Source organism: Felis catus, chromosome C1 (genome assembly GCF_018350175.1).
Source record: "Felis catus isolate Fca126 chromosome C1, F.catus_Fca126_mat1.0, whole genome shotgun sequence".
Taxonomy (NCBI): domain Eukaryota; kingdom Metazoa; phylum Chordata; class Mammalia; order Carnivora; family Felidae; genus Felis; species Felis catus.
Genome location: NC_058375.1, coordinates 62976455 through 62999196, shown reverse-complemented (window position 1 = coordinate 62999196; position 22742 = coordinate 62976455). Strand labels below are relative to the sequence as shown.

The following is a 22742-nucleotide window of genomic DNA, read 5'->3' as shown; positions in this document are numbered from 1 at the left end:
ATTTGTTTTTTTCTGACTGACATTTCATTTAGCATAATACACTCTAGCTCTATCCACGTCACTGCAAATGGCAAAATTTTATTCTTTTTGATGTCTGGGTAATATTCCATTATACTATATTCCATTCCATATATGTGCATTCCACATCTTCTTTATCCATTCATCAATTGATGGACATTTGGGCTCTTTCCATAGTTTGGCTATTATTGATAATGCTGCTATAACCATTGGGGTGCATATACCTCTTTGAATCTGTATTTTGTGTCCTTTGGACAAATACCTGGATCATAGGTTAGTTCTATTTTTAACTTTTTGAGGATCCTCCATACTATTTTCCAGAGTGGCTGGACCACTTTGTATTCTCACCAACAGTGTAAGAGGGTTTCTTTTTCTCTGCATCCTTGTCAACATCTGTTGTTTTCTGTGTTGTTCATTTTAGCCATTCTGATAGGGTGTGAGGTGATATCTCACTGTAGTTTTAATTTGTATTTCTCTGATATTGAGTGATGTAGAGCATCTTTTTATATGTATGTTAGTCTTCTTTGGAAAAATGTCTATTCATGTCTTCTGCACATTTCTTAACTGAATTATTTGCTTTTTGGATCTTAAGTTTGATAAGTTCTTTATAGATTTTTGGATACTAACCCTGTATCCAATATGTCATTTGCAAATATCTTCTCCCATTTTGTGGGCTGCCTTTTAGTTTTGTTGATTGTTTCCTTCACTGTGCAAAAGTTTTTATATGGATGAAGTCCAAACAGTTCATTTTGGCTTTTGTTTCCCTTGCATCCAGCAACATATCTAGTAAGAAGTTGCTCGGTCAAGGACAAAGAATTGTGTTCTCCGCTAGGATTTTGATGGTTTCTTGTGTCACATTTAGGTCTTTTATCCATTTTGAATTTATTTTTGTGTATTGTGTGAGGAGAAAGTGGTCCAGTTTGATTCTCTGCACGTTGCTGTCCAGTTTTCCCAACACTATTTGTTGAAAAGACTGTCTTTTTTCCATTGTATACTCTTTCCTGCTTTGTTGAAGATGAATTGACCATATAGTAATGGGCTCATTTCTGGGTTTTCTATTTGTTACACTGATTTATGTGTCTGTATTTGTGCCAGTACCATAATGTCTTCATGACTGTAGCTTTGTGATGAAGCTTGAAATCCAGAATCATGATGCCTCCTGTTTTGCTTTTTTTTTTTTTTTTTTTTTCAGGGTTGCTTTGGTGATTCTGGTTCTTTTGTGGTTCCAAATTTTAGGATTGTATGTTCTAACTCTGAAAAATGTTGGTGGTGTTTTGATAGGGATTGCATTGAATATGTAGATTGCTTTGGGTAGTATAGACACTTTAACAATATTTGTTTTTCCAATCCATAAACATGGAAGGTTTCACATTTTTTTTGTGTCCTCTTAAATTTCTTTCATAAATGTTTTATAGTTTCCAGAGTACAGATCTTTTACATTTTTGGATAGGTTTATTCCTAGGCATCTTCTTGTTTTTGGTGCAATTGTAAATGATATCAATTCCTTGATTTCTCTTTCTACTGCTTCATTATTGGTGTATGCAAATGCAACGGATTTCTGTATTTTGACTTTATATCCTGCAACTTTGCTGAATTCATGTCTTAGTTCTAGCAACTTTTTGGTGGACTCAGGTTTTCTACATAGTGTATCATGTTATCTGCAAATAGTGAAAATTTGATTTCTTCTTTGCTGATTTGGATGCTTTTTATTCTTTTTGTTGTCTGATTGCTGTGGCTAAGACTTCTAGTACTATGCTTAATAGTAATGCTGAGAGTGGACATCTCTGTCTTGTCCCTGACCATTGAGGAATAGCTCTCACTTTTTCCCTATTAAGGAGGATATTAGTTGTAAGTTTTTCATGAATGGCTTTTATGATGTTGAGGTATGTTTCATCTGTACCTATTTTTTGATGGTTTTTATCAAGAATGGATGCTATATTTTGTCAAATGTTTTTTCTGCATCTGTTGAGAGATTCATATGGTTCTTATATTTTCTTTTATTAATGTGGTTTATTGCACTGATTGATGTGTGAATATTGAACCACCCCTGAAGCCCAGGAATAAATCCTACCTGATTGTGTTGAATAATTCTTTTAATGTACTATTGGATTCAATTTGCTAGTATCTTATTGAGGAATTTCACATCCATGTTTATAAGGGATATTGGCCTGTAATTCTCCTTTTTAGTGGAGTCTTTGTCTGGTTTTGGAATCAAGGTAATGCTGGCCTCATAGAATGAGTTTGGAAGTTTACCTTCGATTTCTATTTTTTGGAGCAGTTTGAGAAGAATTGGTATTAACTCTTCTTTAAATGTCTGATAGAATTCCCCTGGGAAACTATCTGACCTTGAACTTTTTGTTTGTTGGAAGATTTTCTAAATGTTTATCTATTTATTTTGAGAGAGAGAGAGAGGAGGAGAGAGGAAGAGAGAGAGAGAGAGAGAGAGAGAGAGAGAGAGAGAGAGAGAGAGAGAGAGAATGGGGAAGAGCAGAGAGATGGAGAGACAGAATCCCAAGCAGGCTCCTCACCATCAGTGCAGAGTCCGACACAGGTCTTGAACTCACAAATTGTGAGATCATGACCTGAACTGAGGTCAAGAGCCGGATGCTTACCCTACTTCACCACCCAGGTCCCCCCCCTCCCCGGGGATTTTTGATTATTGATTCAATTTCTTTGCTGATTATTGTTTTGTTCAAATTTTCTATTTCTTCCTATTTCAGGTTCAGTAGTGTGTGAGTTTTTAGGAATTTGTTCAGTTCTTCCAGATTGCCAAGTTTGTTGGCACATAATTTTTCATAATCTTTTATAATTGTATTTCTGTGCTGTTGGTTTTGATCTCTCCTCTTTCATTTGTGATTTTATTTATTTGGGTCCCTTTTCTTTCTTTCTTCTTTTTTTTTTTTGACAAGTTTGGCTAGGGGTTTATCAATTTTATTAATTCTTTCAAAGAACCAGCTCTTAGTTTTGTTGATCTGTTCTACCTTTTTGTTGTTGTTGTTGTTTGTTTCCACATTATTTATTTCTGCTCTAATCTTTATTATTTCCCTTCTTTGACTGACTTAGGCTTTATTTGTTGTTCTCTTTCTAGCTACTTTACATGTAAAGTTGGGTTGTGTATTGGAAACTTTCCTTGTTTCATGAGGTAAGCCTATGTTGCAATATACTTCCCTGTTAGGACTGCCTTTGCTGTATCCCAAAGGTTTTGGACTGTTGTGTTTTCATTTTTATTTGCTTCCATGTATATTTATTATTTTTTCTTGAAATGACTCATTAACTCACTCATTCTTTAGTAGGATGCTCTTTAACCTCTATGTATTTGCAGTCTTTCCAAGTTTTTTCTTATGGTTAACTTCAAGTTTCATAGTGTTTTGATCTGAAAATATGTATGGTATAATCTCAATCTATTTGTGCTTGTTGAGGGCTGATTTGTGACCAATATGTGATTGAATCTGGAGAGTGTTCTGTGTGCACTTGAAAAGAATGTGAATTTTGCTGCTTTAGGATGAAATGTTCTGTATATATTTGTTAAGTCCATCTAGTCCACTGTGTCATTCAAAGCTATTGTTTCCTTGTTGATTTTCTGCCTAGGTGATCTGTCTATTGTTTTCTTGTTGATTTTCTGCCTAGATGATCTGTCCATTGTTGTAAATGGAGTATTATAGTCTCCTACAGTACATAGTGTAGGAGTATTACAGTATTATTATCAATAAGTTTGCTTATGTTTGTTATTCATAATTGGGTGTTCCCAAGTTGGGCAAAAAAATTTACAATTATTAGATCTTCTTGAGGTATAGACCTCTTTATTATGATTTAGCTTCTTCATTTGTTCGTATAATCTTTGTTTTAAAATCTTGTTTGATATAAGTATGGCTCCTCTATTTTTTGATTTTGTTTTGACATCCATTACCATAATAGATGGTTCTCCATCCCCTCACTTTTAACCTGCAGGTGGCTTTAGGTCTAAAATGAGTCTCCTGTAGGCAGCATATAGCTGGATCTTGTTGTTGTTGTTGTTGTTGTTGTTGTTGTTGTTGTTGTTGTTTTATCTATTCTGATACCCTGTGTCTTTTGACTGGGGAATTTAGTCCATTTGCATTCAGAGTGATTATTGATAGGTCTGAACTTAGTGCCATTGTGTTACTTGTGATGTTGATGTTTCCTGTGGTACTGTTTCTTTCTAGTCTTTGTCACTTTGTTTTTTTTTCCACTTAATGTGTTCCCTTTAATATTTCTTGCAGGGCTGGTTTAGTGGTCATGAACCCCTTTAGTTTTTGTTTGTCTGAAAAACTCTTTATCTGTCCTTCTATTTTGAATGACAGCCTTTCTGAATAAAGTATTCTTGGCTGCACATTTTTTCCATTCAGCCTATTGAATATATCATGCCACTCCTTTCTGGCCTGCCAAGTTTGTGGGGACAAATCTGATGAGATCCTGATCTGTCTTTTCTTGTAGGTTAAGAAATTTTCTTCCCTTGCTACAGTCAGGATTCTTTCCTTTTCTGTTTATTTTGTGAGTTTGACTATGATATGTTTGGTGATAGCCAACTTTTGTTGATTTTAATGAGAGTTTTCTGTGCTTCTTGAATTTCGATGTCTGTTTCCTTCTGCAGATAAGGGAAATTTTCAGCTCTAATTTGCTCAAATAAACTTTCTGCCCCTTTTTCTCTCTCTTATTCTGGGACTTCTATGATATGAATTTTATTATGCTTTAAGGAGTTGCTGAGTTCCCTAAGTCTACATTCATGATCCAATATCTTTCTTTCCCTCTTCTTTTCAGCTTCATTATTTTCCATAATCGTATCTTCCTCATCACTGATTCATTTCTTTGATTCTTCCATCCTCATTGTCATTGCAACCAGTCAGCTTTGCATCTCAGTTACAGCATTTTTTATTTTGGACTGATTAGTTTTTAGTTCTTTTATCTCTGCAGTAAGGGATTCTCTACTATCATCTATGCTTTTCTCAAACCCAGTTATTATCCTTATGATTGTTTCTTTTAAATTCTGGTTCAGGCATATTACTTCTATCTGTATTAATTAAAATCCCTGGTTATTACTTCTTCCTGTTCTTTCTTTTGGGGTGAATTCCTCTGTCTTGTCATTTTGTCTAGGTCACTGTTTTTTTTTGTGTGGTTGTTAGGAAAGCCTGTTATATTCCTGCTCCTGAGAGTAATGGCTATATTAAGAAGAGGTCCAAAAAAAGGGAAAGAAAAAAAAAAAAGAAGCCAGATCCTATTTCCCCTACAGCTGAAGCTTTGCAGCACCCTGTGATCAATAGACTTGGTACAGGTGTGGGTTTTGTGCTGGTCTTCTGGGAGAGGGTCCTGCTGTGCTGATTCTTAGGCAGAATTGCCCAAGTGGAGATGCACTTGCAGGGCACGGGGGGCGGGGCTTGGTGTAAGCAGCCTCCACTGGGTGGAGTTGTGTTGCTCACTGAAATCAGTCAGTGCTGATGAGGGTTGGGGGCGGGATGGTATCATCTGGCTCTCTTGTCCTGGAGTGGGGAGTTCATGCCTGCCACTCTTCAGGAAGTCCTCACAGAAGAGCAAACAATCACCCCTTCTGTGTCCTGGCTTCTGTCAGATGTCTGCCTTCACTCTGTCTGTGCCCAAACTGTCTGAATGCCAGGTGGCACAGTATCCCTGTGTTTTATCTCAGGCACACAGCTGGGTTTCAAAACTTCAATTTTAAGGACCCACCTGTCTCAGACCCGCACTGGTCCTCTGTGGGAGAGTCTTGCCAGGCTGTGGTCAGTGCCGATTTGTCTCAGAAAATGGTTGAGTGACCATGTAGCTGTTCAGAGTTGATAGTAAGGCACAGCAAAAAGCCAGCACCAAGGTTTGTTGCCTTCATCCAGTGCCTTTGTTCCTATGCTAGTGAACAGAGCAGCATGTTGGTGCTGCCAGTTCATTTGTCCCTGGGGAGGCTGTGCTAACACTCCCATATGTACTCCAAGAAGGGTAACTGTTTCTCCCCATGTGACCAGGGGGATCCTCAGATCACCCTGCTTGCTCCTGGGTCTCTGCCCTCCTTCCCCACTGGAGCATCACTAAATCTGCCAGGCACAACCACGGCGATGGTCCAAATTTCTAAACTTCAGACTTTGTGCTTCGCTGCTCATAAAACTTTGTGGTAGTCAGCCCCTCTCCTTTTCCCAGATAATGGTTTTATGGAAGAGCTTTTTTTGGTGTAATACCCTGTGCAATGTGCATGGAGTATTTCACTCTTTCTCTCTCTCTTTTTCTGTCTCATTCCTTTCTTAGTGATCAGGGCTCCCTTCCCTTCGTAGCACCTGCAATTCTTTTCTCCACAAGTCAACTCTCCACAGCTCCTACCTTTCATGATGTGGCCATTTTTCTACCTGTAGATGTGAAGTTTGTCCTCTCAGCCCTTAGCTCAATTTCTTGGGGGTTCAGAATGGTTTCATACTTATCTAGCTGTGTTTGAGGGATGGGCCAAGCTTAGGGTTTCCCTACTCCTCTGCCATCTTAACTCCTCCCCTCCGGGATAATTATTTCTATAACTAAACAGCTTCCATGATTTTCTCCTATATATATATATAATTCTTTTCTGAATTATATATGAGAAAAATCTTTCATGTTTATCTCCAAAGTAACTCTAATGCTGCCCTGATTCTTCCTGGAAATGGATTGGATAACCACATTTATTTGAATGTGTTAAGAGTTATGAGTTTCTTATCCCAGAATTTTATGTTTATTTAAAGGACCAACTTGAGAGTGATTTTCAAATATCTTCAGGATGAAATATCAGACCCCATAGGAAAGGCTGAGACAAGGCAGATATTTGGGGATATCATCAACCTGGGCAGCATTTTTAAATTATTCTTTACTGGTATTGCCTCACTGTAGCATTCCTAAGGATGTCATTCACTTGAATAGAGAATAATATTTAATTGAAATATCCAGATAACTGCCTTTCTTTCTGCTTTACTCAGGGTGTTCAAAGTTAAGCTACATAACAAACACTCCCCTAAATGCCACTGTCTTGAAATAGCAAAGGTTTATATTTTGCTCATGTAACGTATCTATCTTAGGGCAACAGAGCACCTGTGCTCATTTTAATTACTCTAGTCTTCTAGTCTCCACCATATCAAACATTCCTAGCTGGCATGCCAGAGGGGAAGAAAAGTGCTCTGGAGAATCTCATACTGCCATTTAAACACTCTAATTTATTCTACTTGTTCATTGGCCAGAGATAGAAACATAGCTCCACCCAAGCATAGAGAGGTAGGGAATGCCCTGTGCTAGAAGGGAAGAGAATTTTATTTGATTAATAGCACAAATGACTGTCATACATTCCAATAGTTTTCCTGCATATACACAATTCAAGAATATAATAAAAGCACATATTTCAAAGATATTTACTAAGAGTCAGTTACTCTTTTAATCATCTTGAGTGTATCATATCTCATTTAATCCTCACAAAACAACCCTTTGTTATTCCCATTTTGAAGAAAAGAACACTGAAGCATGAGAGATTTGATAGTAACTTGTCCAAGATCTCACTACAGCCTGGGATTTTATCCCAGATGAGAGATTTTATGTTCTTAACCACAAAACCATGTCTTATATCTGGATTATTTATAAATTATGGGGTTTCCTTGAGACATGATTAATTAATGACACATTTGTTAGGAAAATTCTGAGTTTATAGGCATATCAGAAGTGTAAAATCAAACTATTACTAGTATTTTGTAAGTCTACAAAATAGAAGTAGCCCAATCCTGAGAGCATTTATTATGGAAGCATTTTGCTCTTCTGGTATGCTTTGAAATTTCAATGCATGACTGCTATTCTGATGGCAAGCTCTAATTTAGACTGATTTGTTTAGGAGAAATAAATGATAGGTTATTTATAGAGATCAACATGCAATCTGACTTTAAAACATGTTTGCCTAAAAATTAATGTAGGTGGCATGTAGGGCTGTTAACTTTTAATGATGAGAAATAATGAGGATGCAAACATAGCTGAGAGGATCTTGCTGTGGTGTAGAGGGTCCCCCAACAACTTTGCAAGCCTGGTGCATCCGTCCAGGGTGAGTGGTGACAAGCAGCAGGGCCTAACTCTGTTTGACTTAGGCAAGAAGTAGATTTATTGAAAAGAATCAGTGTAGCTGACAGAGCTGCTGGGAATGTTGGAGACCCAACCCCAGAAAAGAGGCAGAATGAAGTGGAGCTGGGTTCCCACAAACACAGTCAGTTTCACAAGCACAAGTCCTGTAAGGGCTTGAGCTCTTGGATGCTATGGCTTGTCTTGTTGGCAGAGATGCCACTGTGACACCTGGAAACTGCATTGCTGCTGCCATCAGCACCACTAGGATGGATTCTCCCCCAGGCCTGCTGGGAAAATGAGTCTCCTTTTCAGTTTTGTCGTAGGCAGTAAACTCTCTCGTACATGGGACATTCTCTAAACAAAGGACAGGAGTTCAAACACTGAGCAACCAGTAGGGAAAAAAAAAAGACAAATGCTTACTATGACTAGTTGGGTCTGACTTTCTGAAGCATCATTTTATACGATTAATCAGAAAATGTATCTTCGTTCTCTTGTCTATTTTGTCATTTCTTTCATAGAGATTTGCCTCCAAAAGACTTTCAATTTCTTCATTTATGTAGTTAAAAATAATTATTGATTTCCTATAACATGTGAAACCTTGTCCCAGGCACTGAGAGTTACAAAACATAAAAGACATAAACCCTACACCTCCATTGCTTATGTTGAGTCAGGGAGGGGTAGGGAGGTGATATGTAAATTCAGAGGATGGAAAGACAGTTCATGGAAACAAACAAGGAAAGGCTTCAATGAAAAAGGGCATCTGAGCTGAAAATTAAACATACAGAGATGAGAGAACAGACATTTCACATGAGGGAAAGACAAGAAAAGAGATAGTATGCTTGTATTGAGGGAATAAGTTGTTTGACTGATGGCCACAGAGATAAAGCAGGAAAGATAACTCAGGCCTAGATTGTACATGTTTTTGAATTATTCGCTGGGAATTTGTGTTTTCGTTCATAGGTACTAGGGAACTATTAAGGGTTTTTGAGCAGAGTGAGTGACAGAAATCTGACTGTGGTTTAGGAAAATCAATCTAGCAATAATATATGGAATGGATAGACAGAAAAAGAAACCAGAGTAAGAAAAATTATTTAAGAAAACATGTAATCCAGGAGAAAGTCCTTAAGGCCCCAAAAGAAGTTGGTAAGATTGAGAATAGAGAGGGACTATATGAGAGAAATATTCCACATATTGTAGTTAAGGAATGGATTTATTGGTATGTGGTCACCATAATGAGAAAGAGTTTCCTAACAAGGACCAACCAACCATAGCAAGTCTGAGAGAGAGAGAGACAGAGAGACAGAGAGAGAGAGAAATATTGAGAGATTGGTAGGCTGGACCAGACCTTTCCTGAGCACCACATTTTTGGACCTCACTATCCTGGCCTAGCTGTAAAAATATAATATTTTTCATTAGCTCTTCTGAAGTAAGATTGGGATTCTTTTTTTTCCCTTCCCAAAATAGATGGTGACAGATGTTACCAGTTTTGACTGTTTATCATATACCGAGTTTTTCATGTCTCCTTTCCAGTCTTTACCACAACTTTGCCAGGCAAGCACTGGATCACTTTCAATATGAAGAAACTGGGAATTAAAAAAATAATGGGAAAAACTAACATTCAAACTCATCTTTTCACCAATAGCCTATGCTTTTTTCTGCTCTTTATGTTGCCTTTCAATGAGCTTTAACAGCAACAAAAAGTAAGTAAAAGAAAAAAAATAAATAAATATATAAGAGAAAAAATTTAAGAGACAAGAAAGCAAAATAACAAATCTATACATGGGTGACTTCCAGAGTCAACTTTTTCCAACTTAAATTAACTACATCCTGCTACAGGTTAGCTTGGCTGCTGAAGCCTATTGGAAAGAACATACCTAATTTCTGTCCTCCTCAGCATAGCCCTGTTTTGAGCATCTGAATTTCACAATCCTTTATTGTTCAACTTTGAGACTTCCTCCTTTCTGCTGAAGTGTACTTAGTAGAAGTTAAGTGTATTGGCCTCCCTGGCCAATAAAACAAGTAAAATCTCTCAGATTCCTTCCTTTCTTATGAGAATAGCCAAGGGCTGTTTCTTAGAAACTAATGAAATCAAAAAGAGGTGAAAGCATGGGGAAACTTACCTTAAGGAAACAGAAAACCGAAGGAAGGTTGACTGGGTCTGAGAGTGCTGGCAGTGAGACCTGTCCTAGTGTAGACTTGTTCTGGTATTTTCTATCCAAGGTACTGCCAGTGTTCTGCAGTGTTGGTAGAACCATGAAGTCCAAGGCTGACAAGGGCCAATAGCATGGTATGTTCAAATAATTCAGAATATGGTGCTATTATTACCGGTGGAATCTGGGCAGGGGCTGCTACTACCCATGGTCTTCACTCTCCAGGAGAAAGATTAGGACAAACTGCAGATCTAAAACAAGTTTCTTAATTAAGTTGGCCTATCTATTTGACAGCCCTTGGGTTCCCGAGAAGATAATCATCTGTGCAGCCTCTGTCTCTTCCACTAGGTCTCAGCCCCTTGATTGCTGACAGAGTTCCTTCAAAATGTAATGCTTCTGCAAGTTTACAGACTTCAGGTTGCTACAGCTTTATCGACCATCTGCCATTTTCACACAATTAGTTTTGTCCCTTCTCTCTGATTGTTAATTGTTCCAGTTTACAAAGTTCTTTACTATCCACAGGTCTTTTATTATTCAATCAATCAACCACCAAATGCTTAATGAAGTTTGGAAATGTGCCTGATGCAATGTGGGCACCCCCAGGGGGGATGTAAGCCCAGGGTGGGCTGCACTTGCACCGATGCTTGGCTTCCTTTTTGCTTTCACCTTCCACATGGAGAACACGCTTGGTTAATTTACTGTCTTGTCTCAATTTTTGGACAGGTTGTGTTTAAAGAGCTACAAGATGATAAAAGTTTTAACAACCTGGAAAGGGGCTGAAAGTGGTATGAAAAAATGAACCCAATGGAACGATGCTATTGTTTTCAACGCTTCCTACCACCAAATGGTTCCTGTTGTTCTAGAAATGTACTTAATAATTTTTGTGTTGCTTGTACTTTTTAAATGAATTGTTTGTAAAGGTTTTTGTTATCTGCTGAGTTGAGGATATAATTGGCTCACTGAATCTTTCACTTTCCATCTTCTTTATAAGAAAAAAACAATATTGAGGCACTGTAACTTAAAATCGTGTTCCCTGAAATTGATGCAGAGAATGTATTATTTGAGGTAAAACAAAAAAACAATTTTCTTGACGTCTTGATATTGTATCTTTCATCTTCTTAGATGTTCAAAACCAAAGCAAAATCACAAAATCAGAAGCTTTTTTTCTACTAACTTGTTATTTTCACTATCAATAAAACTCAGACTCAAAACACACACACACACACACACACACACACACACACACACACACACACACCAGAACCCAAAAACTCAGACCCTTGTTATTATAAAGGACTTTGCATTAAAAAGTATGATAATGTCTCAAATTATTTAAAACTATTTTAGAGAAAACCTTCAGACACTGGGGGATGGGGTCTTTGTTAATCTATTAATGCAGAGGTATGGACTGACAGTTGTTGGTTCATTCAGTATTATACAATACATTCAGTATTATATAATAATTGTTAGAAACAAAGCAAGCCTCTGCACAGCAGGCAACAAAATAAATATCCAGATCCTTTAAACAATGGGATGTGTTTAAAGAATCCTTCTGTATTCTGGAAAGTGACCCTAAATATTTGGAATGCTTGATTATTTCCAGAAGTGGAAAGAAAGTGACACATACCAAAGCCAAGTTCATATTTTCCAGAGACATATATGCTTCCAGCAAAGCAACACCTTTTCTAACCACTTGATGGTGTCTTTTGCTGTTTATACCCTGAGCAACAAACCATAGGAAACTAATGGTGTTTTAAATGGAAAACAGCAGTTCATTAGGATTAGTTAATAGGTTCTTGGCAAAATTTCAACTTAATGGGTATGCAAGTGTATCTCTGTGTGCTCAGCAACGCCTATCCCAAGCTTTCTGATGGTGTTATTCAGTACTATTAATTTACTTTGACAGCTAGTAAACAGATAAGTCTGTCTTGGGAGCAGGGAATATGGAGCCAGTGGCAATTTCCTAAAGGGGGCAGGACACGTAGAGCCAGGCAAGTATTAACACGGCAAACATTGAGCTTTTATGCTTCTTCATTCTTTTTTTTAATATATGAAATTTATTATCAAATTGGTTTCCATACAACACCCAGTGCGCATCCCAAAAGATGCCCTCTTCAATACCTATCACCCACCCCCCATCAACCCTCAGTTTGTTCTCAGTTTGCTTCTTCATTCTTTAATTGAATATTAGTAACATAGCAAAATGTGATGCAAAAGCTTTGTTTCTTAGAATTCCTAATTCACAGACTCTAATTAGTAGTTTAAGATTGGAAATAAATTATTAAAAATACACATTTTAAGGGAAATAACCAAGGGTCAAGCCATCATTCAAAAATATTGGCTTCCTTACTCTGTGTTAGATCAATATTTCTGTTGGCTCCAGCTGAGTTGGTAGAAGATTCATATAACAAGCAGACAACTATCTAATTTAATTCTAGCCATAGGAAACTGCACTAGGCAATGTTTGTATTTCATTGTTTGCTGAGGAAGCTTGACCTTACTAAGAAGATTGCTAAGCATTGTTTTATGGTGTGTATATGAAATTGCCATGTGCATCAGCAATGGCTGTAGGTGTTCATCCCACAGAGAGTACTGTAGCTTTCTGCTCTCTTTCAGGCAGTCAGAATAATACAGCCCACCCCAGAGAATGCTTTTTTCCAATCCTTGCAAAAGATGCATTTGAGAATCAGGTTTTAGTGTCCGTGAATGGAAGTAGCTTGAGCTTTGAGAATTTTTGGAGCAGAGAAAATGGAAGGAAGGTTCCCCCCCCCCTTTTTTTTAATTAGCACATAAAGACAGCAGGAATAGAAGTGGAAGAGGTTGGTTTCTGTTTAGTTTGGGTCTATAGCAGAAAGCAGCTATGGGCAGTAGAAAGAGCACTAGACCTAGAGTCCAAATGTAGGCCCAAGTTTCAGTTTGGCCACGTATTCATCTTGCTTCGTGGAGAAATTCATGTAGCCCTTGCTAGCAAATGGAACAAATAAGGCCTCCCTCATGCTCAAGGTATTAGACAACTGCCAAGTATTCTAATAGCATCTTAACATATAAAACTTGTTCCACACTTGAAATTTCTATTTCTGACTTCACTATTTCTGTTAGCAACATCGACATTTCTCCCAGCCAAGCATCTCTAATCACTACTGTTGTGTGTGGTATCAGTTAGGATACTGATTATTTGCCTAAAGTTTATTTTCTCAGATTTTATCTTTGCAAATATTGTCAGGTGAAACAAAGTTCTTTTGTTATAAGACAACTGTTTTAGTTTGTATGTTGCACAGCTAATCACTAAAGGCCTGCAAGACAGTGCTGTGCCCTGTGGGCAGCTGGTTAACCTCAAGAATAAGACTCTCCTGGCCCTCAGTGAACTGGCAGCCTAGTGAAGAATTCAGCTGTGTCCTTAACTAATCCTGATACACAAAGCATAGCTCTGAGAACTATTGAGTCCCTCTAACTTGGAAGCATTGGCTCCTAGTAGTATTTACTCCAGGAGGGGCACTTTTCCACACATGCTGTCCAAATTTTATATCACATCACTCTGGTAAAAAGCTCAGTTTCTTATTTCTCCCCACCCCAGATTCTCTTTTACCAAGTATTTCTTGAGTTTAGTAATTGTACTGAATACTTGAGGAGGTCCTACAGTGTGACCACATTGTATGATCACATCTTTCTTCTCAAATCCCTCTCCTTGTCACATGGACAAGACACATAGTTCCATGATAGTCCTTGATATATATTCAAATGGCTCACCAGAGTACTTTTTCCCAAAGATTAGCAGTGTTCTTTTTCAAAAAAGATTAAAAAAATTTTTTTTTAACATTTATTTATTATTGAGAGGCAGAGACAGAGCGTGAACATGGGAGAGGCAGAGAGAGGGGAGACCCAGAATCCGAAGCAGGCTCCAGGCTCTGAGCTGTCAGCACAGAGCTGGACATGAGGCTTGAAATCACAAACCGTGAGATCATGACCTGAGCCGAAGTCGGACGCTTTACCGACTGAGCCACCCAGGCACCCCTAGCAGTGTTCTTCTAAAGAGGGTTTCTGGCAAGTAAAATTTTCAACTTCTTATCCCACAAGATTTTATGAGGTACAGACAAAGTTTGCATAACAAAAGCTTTTTTTTCAGCTGTGCGTTTCCCTTTCTCCTATTATGTTTTGATCTCCCTTAGCAATGCAGCAATGAGCTAATGGCACGTATGAAATGAATAACTGGTAATTGGCCCTTCAAGAGTATATGCAAAATGGTGGTCTTAATGAAAGAAGAGAAAGCCTTCCTAAATTTCTCAGCTCACTAGGGCACCACTAAGTACGATTCTGAAACAATGTCTCCATGCAGTCAGCAAAATGAAGGATAGCACACCACAGTGCAGTGGGTCATTGGCAATCCTATCCTGTTGAAAGAAAAATTAAAATGAGAAGAATAACTGCCATCCATTCATTTTTTTGCACATATGGTTAATGGCCCACATTAAAATCTCTAACCAGTCTCTATCCTTCTTCACATAGAATAAGAAACAAGAATCTCTGTTACTTCTTCCTCAAGTTTGCAGTCCTTGGGCCAGATAGACTATCTTAAAATGGTGGCTGCATCAAGCACTTGTAGAGTCACAAGTCCTAGATAGGTTGTACGTATCACATTCTACCTATGCTAATTAAAATGGTATAGAATGATTTTATAATACATATGTATATTTTTATACTAATAGCATATGGTTACCATTTAAAAAATGATTTCATGGTAAATAACTGTTGTTTTTGAAAGGGCGATGTTTGAAGTGGGCCATACTATGTTTGAAAATAGTCCTGTGAGTAAAATAAAACAATTCCCCCTCTGAAACAATAAAAATATGTTATATTCCCAAAAGATAATTTCTTATATATCTAAATGCTTGCTATTTTCATTTCTGTGAAATGCATGAATTTACTCTATAGCCATTAACAAGTATGGCTCATAATATGCAAGTGTCAGGGAAGAAATTTCTAAGGGCATGTATTGTGAAAGCACTACTCCAACTATAGGCTATAAACTCTTTTTCACTTAGAAAAAGGTAATAGATGCAAGCTAAGCATGAGAAAAGAAATTTTAGCCTCAGGTATGCTTGCATTTTGTAGATTCCTTTAGAAACCAGTCTGTACAACTATCAAAACATACTTATTATTGGGAAAACAATGCTAATTTATCAACAAAAAAATTTTTTTTTTGAGCAAAGAAAGCTATACACACAATAGTCTGAAGACCTATAGGGCCTACTCGAAGCACTCAAAGCCTAAGAAATTCAGGAACTTGTATTGAAAAAAATAGTCCTACCTGGGATTTGTGTTTCTTTCGACAGCAGATAGCTGAGTCTTGTGCTTTTTTATTTATCTAAATTGACAATCCCTCTCTTTTAATTGAAGTGTTTAGACAATTTACTTTTAGTCTAATTATCAATAGGGTTGCATTTTAGCCCAGCATCTTGTTATTCATTTTTATTTGTCCCTTCTATTCTGTGTTCCTTTTTCTCTCTTTTGTTCTTTTGATTATTTTATGTTATTTCATTTTATCTCCACCAATGATTTAATAGCTATCCTTATCTGTTTTATTTTTTAGTGGTTGTGCTAGGGTTTACAGTATACATCTTTAACTTACAACAGTATACATTCAAATAATATAATGACACTCTTGGTATAATATAAGAATCTTACAACTGTATGCTTCCACTACCCTGCCCCTGTCCTTGGTCTGATTAATATGGCTCATTTAAATTCCTCATGTGTTATATAAATCCTACAATACACTGCTATTATCTTGCTATCGTCTATTACCAATTAAAAAGATAAAAAATGAGAAAAATGTTTTTATATTTAAATGTTTATATATTTACCATTTCTGTTGTTCTTCATTCCTTTGAGTAGATTCAACTTTTTACCAAAGACTCCCTTTAACATAACATATGTATCTTTTGGCTATGAATTCTCTCACCTTTTGCTAGTCTGAAAAAAGCCATTATTTCATCTTCATGTTAAAGGCTTTTTTTTTTCATGTTAACAGTACTTTTTTTCCTTTGGTGCTTTAAAGATGTCATTCATTTTCTTAGATGTCTGATAAAAAGTCTACTGTCATTCATTCTTTCTTCTTCTGTATGTGTGTTGTCTTTCTCTAACTGCTTTTAAGATTTTTTTTTTTTATTTTGCTTTCTTTCTTTAGTTTGAATGTAATGTTCTCTGGTATGGTTTTCTTCATCTTTATTGTGCTTGTTGTTTATTTATTTATTTTTTTTTTTAATTTTTTTTTCAACGTTTATTTATTTTGGGGACAGAGAGAGACAGAGCATGAACGGGGGAGGGGCAGAGAGAGAGGGAGACACAGACTCGGAAACAGGCTCCAGGCTCCGAGCCATCAGCCCAGAGCCTGACGCGGGGCTCGAACTCCCGGACCGCAAGATCGTGACTTGGCTGAAGTCGGACGCTTAACCGACTGCGCCACCCAGGCGCCCCTGTGCTTGTTTATTGAGATTCTTGGCTCTGTTAGTTTATAGTCTTCATTATATTTGGAAAAATCTCATCCATTATTTCTTCAAATGTTTTTTGGCCCCTCTCCTCCTTTCCAGAATTCTAATTACATCAGTATCAGACCACTTGATATTGTGATATTCTTGATGTTCTGCCTACAAATTTTAGACATCTCTGCCCTTTCAAACTCTGACCTCTTATGAAATTGCTGAATTCTGTTTAGGTTTCCTTCTCTGAGCTGTGGCTTGGACCTACTTCCAGGTAATGATCTGGGGCAACTGGAAGGTTTACCTGGTTTGTTTCCCTTCTCTCAGAGACCATAGGCCCATGCTCTGACAACTATTGTTTTATTTTTTTATCTTTCTATTGTGCGAGGTATTTATGATGGGAAGGCAGTATCCATAACATTTAATCCTTCATGGTCAGAAGCAAAGTTCCCCTGCCTAACTTTTCTTTCACCAGCTTTATATTTAATTAATTCATAAGTTAAAAAATATAATTGATCTTTTAAAATGTAAATATGAATTTCCTCCACAACTTTATTGCATTTTGGATAAAATCCTGAATCCTTTCCCTGGCTTAGAGACCCTGTGTGATCTGGCCCCTTCTTTCCTTTGTAGGTATATCCTTTACCAACTGCTCTTTCCTCCACTCAAACCCTCCAGTGACACTGGTTAAATCGTTTTATTCCTCAGATCTACCATGCATGCTCTTGTCTCTGCCTGGCGTGCTTCCCTTAATCATTTCTTGGGTACCTCTTACTCATCTTTTATACATAGGCTTGAATGCTACTTATTCAAAGTGATTCTTTCCCTGATCCTTCATCACTCATGTGTGCAAAAAAATTAAGGTTCCTTGTTATATTTTGTCATAGGACACTTGTTTTTTCCTTCATAGCACTGAACATAATTTGTAGTTATATTTTTATTTGTGTGCATATCTTTTTTCTGAGAGAGTAGGTACAAATGGGGGAGAAAGAGAGAGAGAGGGAAAGAGAGAGGGAGAGGGAGAGGGAGAGGGAGAGAGAGAGAGAGAGAAAGAGAGAGAGAGAGAGAGAGAGAGAATCTTAAGCAGGTTCAACACTCAGCGCAGAGCCCAACTTGGGGGGAGCTCAATCCTACAACTCTGGAATCATGACCTGAGCTGAAATCAAGAGTCCAACATTCAACCGTCTGAGCCACCCAGGTGCCCCTGTGTGCTTATATTTAATTGTCATTTGCCTTGTGGACTATAAACTCCAAGAAGTCAGGATCTGTGGCTATTTTGTATATCCTTCTATTTTAGGGTCTGGCACATAGTAGACACTCAACAGGTATTTGTTGATGGATGTTTGTACTAGCTGAGAAATAGTGAATTCTACATCTTGAGGGACATGGGATAAGGACTAGGCATCATTATTAGGAAAATGTGTAATTCCAAGAAGATACCTAAATATCACAGCTCCTCTACTTTACTATATTTTTAGTGCCACAGGATGATGGGTTTGAGGGGTAAAAGCAAAGGGAAATGCCACTTTGTGGTATTTTTTGTGCTTTTTGTGCTTAGGACTATTAGTTGCTACAATCCTATGGTTTTAAAAATGTAGCACAGATGATCTTCCATGAATGTTATCATTCATTTTCTCACTTCAAAATAATGGCTATTGCTTTTAGTTATTATGAGGCAATCTAAGCATAGAAAATTTGAAAAATAAATAAAAGCTTTCCTGGTATCTCTTAGTCTCCTTTGTCGGTTCAGCATCCTCAGCCCATGTTTTCCATATGGGCTTGCAATTAGCCTTGGCTTTCTTCTGTCCTCTTGGGACTCATTCCTTAGTGCTTCTTCCCCTTTGCCCACAGCTTCTCTGTCAAATGTACATTTTTAATTCTGATGTTTCCTCTGGGCTGGAGCCCCATATGTCCAATGCCAACATGATGCCTCCACTTAGAGATCTAATGTAAGCTCAGAAACAAATTCATCATCAATCTTCCAAATTCATCTCATGCCTCTCATGTCCTATCCCAGTGTCTGGTACAACCATCTGCCTAGTTGTCTAATCCAGAAACATAGGTATTATCATGAGCTCCTCTTTCCCCCTCCTTCATAACTCTCGCCATATTCTGTCACTTTTTCAATCAAATACCTTTTGTGTCAGTGTGATTGGCATTGGCATTTTCTTGACTGAGCTGCAATCATGTTTCACCTAGAATACTGCTCCACTCCCCTGACTGGTCTCCTTGCATCATCCTATTTCCCTCCCTTCTTTATCCACATTGCAGCCAAACTGATCTTTGAAAAATACACAGTATTCCGCTGCCTAGGACTCTTCAATGGCTTCCCACTGGTGTCAGAGTAAAGATAAATCTTCTAGACTACAAGGCCCCACAAAAAGCCTTCCACCTATTATTTCTGCCTTCTCTTTTCTTCTTCCTTTTCCTTTTTTTTCTTCTTTCCAATTATGCTAGACTTTCAGCAGGTCCTCTAATGTGCACGCTCTTTTCTTCCTTATAGGCTATACAGGTGTTGTTCCCTGTGCTTTGAACACTCATCCTCTTAAACTATAGCCTATTTCATTCCTGCCTGTTAGTACTTAATACAAGCTTTTTTTTTTTTTGACTCTCAATGCAAAGTCAGGTTTTCTTATTTAATGCTTTTACAGTACCCTCATGGCTATTCTTTTTTAAATTTTTTAGTGTTTATTTATTTTGAGAGAGAGCATTCGTGCAAATGGGGAAGGAGCAGAGAGAGAGAGAGAGAGAGAGAGAGAGAGAGAGAGAGAGAGAGAATCCTAAGCAGGCTCTGCAGTGCCAGCACAGGGCCCGATGTGGGGTTTGAACTCATGAACCATAAGATCATGACCTGAGCCAAAATCCAGAGTCTGACAGTTAACTGACTAAGCCGCCCAGGTACCTGCCTCCATACCTCTTCTTTATTGCACCTCATACCTTGATAATGAACTGTAAATTTGTTGGTTATGTTCTTCACTTATTAGACTGTAAGCTTCATGAGAGCAAGGCTGTGTCTATCTAATTCCTTGTTAGCTCTGGTGCCTAGCACAGTTTTGAATAAAGTAGGTACTCAGTAAATACTTTTGGATTGAGAAATCCTTTGAAAGGAAAAGTCAACCCAAAACAAAAAGCCAAGTTTTTTTTTCAAACCTGACATTGACCAAGTCAGTGGCCAGTGTGGAAGTAATTTAGAAAAGAGAGTAGCAGGGATCAAGGACAATTAGGCAAAGCGTGGACATTTTTGGCACAGGATGCTTTTTTTTTTTTTAATTTTTTTTTTAACATTTATTTATTTTTGAGACAGAGAGAGACAGAGCATGAACGGGGGAGGGGCAGAGAGAGAAGGAGACACAGAATCGGAAGCAGGCTCCAGGCTCTGAGCCATCAGCCCAGAGCCTGACGCGGGGCTCGAACTCACAGACCGCGAGATCATGACCTGGCTGAAGTCGGACGCTTAACCGACTGCGCCACCCAGGCGCCCCCAGGATGCTTTTGACAACTCAAGTTTCAGCTAAAAGACAGGGGGGGTGAGGGAATAATGAATCAAGATCTAGTCTCAGTAGAAAAGAACCTGATAGAAAAAAGCTGAAAGAATAAGAGTTCTTCTCTGATTACTGAGCTTGACTATCCATGCTCAAAATGCATGGCGTCAGAAACTGAGCATAAAGAAGACACTAAGACAACAAGGAAAGAAAAGTTAAGACTGGCCACGTATGGTAGAAAGCTAAGGAAAGTATAGCTTTCAGTTCATGTATGGTACCTGGAACTCTTTATCTCTAGATACATGTTTTTGGTTTTGGTTTTGTTTTGTTTTTGGCATGGGGCAGCAGAGTATTCTCACAATCCGCCTGCCACCTTGCTGGTGGAAAGAGGATTCTTAAAAAGTGTACCACTGGACCTGGGTCACATTAACCCAGAGACCTGGTTAGAGTGAAATTTGTAATTTGTGGGTAGCATATTTTATTGTGGCTTATTCTGGGGGTCAGGAGGCAGAAACTGCCACAGGTGCTGATGCTCGGCATGGTAACTGTCTGCAGTAGGGAGAAAGGAAGTCACAAGACATGAGAATTTTATAATCCAGTTGATCAATAAATATCTATGAAGCACCTCATATGTCCCAGGTACTAGTGAATCCATGGTGATCTAGACAGATATTAAATAAATATGTAAGCTCTCAGGTAACAGAAACAGTGTCAAATTTTATAAATGTCATAATAGTCTAAGTACATATTTTTATTTTACTTATAACAAGGATATCAACAAGAGCTGCCTTGTGCTGGGTCTGTGTTCTGCTCAAGACTTCTGGATGTGCATACTAACTTGTAAGAGAGAAAGAAGAAGACAGAACAACAGATTCTAAAGTGTATATGTTCATGCATATTATAATTATTGGAATTGTGAATATGTATGTTGATACCAGAGGAGAAATTTTGGAAAAATTTTTCCTTCTTATGGATTGCATGATAGAAACCTTTATTGCAGTGATAGGAATAGATTTTACTCTAAATGCCAACTTTGATTTAATGGAGTGTAGCTGCCTGGAGTACCGTGTTGAGAAGGATTCTGAGGCATGTCTAGGCTTAAGGTATAGAGCACTGGATTCAAATATTTGAAATGAGCCCACGATGTAATTAGGGAAGCAATCATGTTACAAATTGCTTCTCCTTATTCTGTGTGGTAACAGAACTCACCTGCACCCTCTCCCCATTGAAACTGATTCTTTTATTTATTCATTCAATATTTGTTGCAAATGAGATGTGCCTGGCACTGTGCTATGCATGGGAGATACAGAGATAAAAGGACATAATCTTTGCACTTAAAGATCTTGTAGTCAAGTAAAAGAAAATTACAATGTCATTGCATAAAAATGCCTTATCTTTATGTTTGAACAGTATTGTGAAATGCTACATTTTCTTTCTACTTTTTCCCCCATCAAATCCTAGTGAATAAAATCTGCTCTAAAATTATTAAATACTGAATGAAGGTAGGCTGAAAAATGTCATTCTCAACTCATTTGGAGCTCAAGATAAAAATCTTGCAAAATTCACAAATCATAGTAAATTGTCATCCAACAGAGAATATTTCCATCTAAGGATATGGGCTACACTGAACTAACAATTATATTTTGATATGTATTCTAACTAAACCCCAAGGCAACAACACCATGGTGTGACAGCTGTTTAGAATAAAGATGGAAAAATATTCCCCAAAAAAGTCTTATTAAGAGTATAGCTGTGCATATATAATGATCTCTCTGTACTCCTTTGTCTTTATTTTTCTCTTTCCTGTCCTTCCCTGCACCCCCCCCCCCCCCCCGATCATGCCAGAGTTTTCATTTTCCATTGAGGATCATGGTTCTGTTCCCTTTGTATGTGGTGATTGGATTCTGTTATGGGTCAATGACTGTGAAAGAAAGAACCCCTCACATTCTCTCTTTGTGACTGCTTAATATTTTTCTGTATTGAATACATCATATCCTTGGTAGTTTATGCTTGTTCAACCTGTGCTCTTTTTCTTCTTTGTCCACTATCTGGACTGAAGTATTGCTCTTGTTTTTACCTCTGACCTTTACATGGGGAAATATCATTGGATATTTTCCAAAGGCAGATGAGTCTATGTGAAGTGATCTTTACACCAACCTTCAGATGTCTCTTGAAGGTCAGGGAATTGACCAGTATCTTGGTACTATGCAAATTTGCCTAAACTGCTTCATGGGACAAATTTAACTCTGAATGCCTCATTGCTCTTGAGACCACCCCTTCCTCTCTAAAGATGCTTAAGGTAATAGAATGGAATGGGTTGAGATTGTAAGATTCTAAGTCTTATGGACCTGGATAAAACTCTGACATTGACATACTGGCATTCAAAAATGGGCTGTACTATTATGCCAATAGTCTAATTTGAATCCCCAAAGTCGCTAACTTCCAGACTCTATACTTCAAGCATCTAGCTTCTGCATATCTTATAATGGTGATGCCCTTATATACTGTCACTGCCCCAAGAGCTATGGTAAAATTCACATCCTCAC

The 22742-nt window shown here is 37.8% G+C and overlaps 1 protein-coding gene and 1 pseudogene across 10 annotated transcripts in view; one reads left to right on the top strand and one right to left on the bottom strand.

Moving 5' to 3' along the window:
- Positions 1-22742, top strand: part of SLC44A5 (solute carrier family 44 member 5) — a 374661-nt gene that overhangs the window by 151218 nt on the left and 200701 nt on the right. The window lies entirely within an intron of this gene.
- The window catches only part of LOC123379386, a 102846-nt pseudogene that overhangs the window by 78069 nt on the left and 2035 nt on the right, over positions 1-22742 (bottom strand).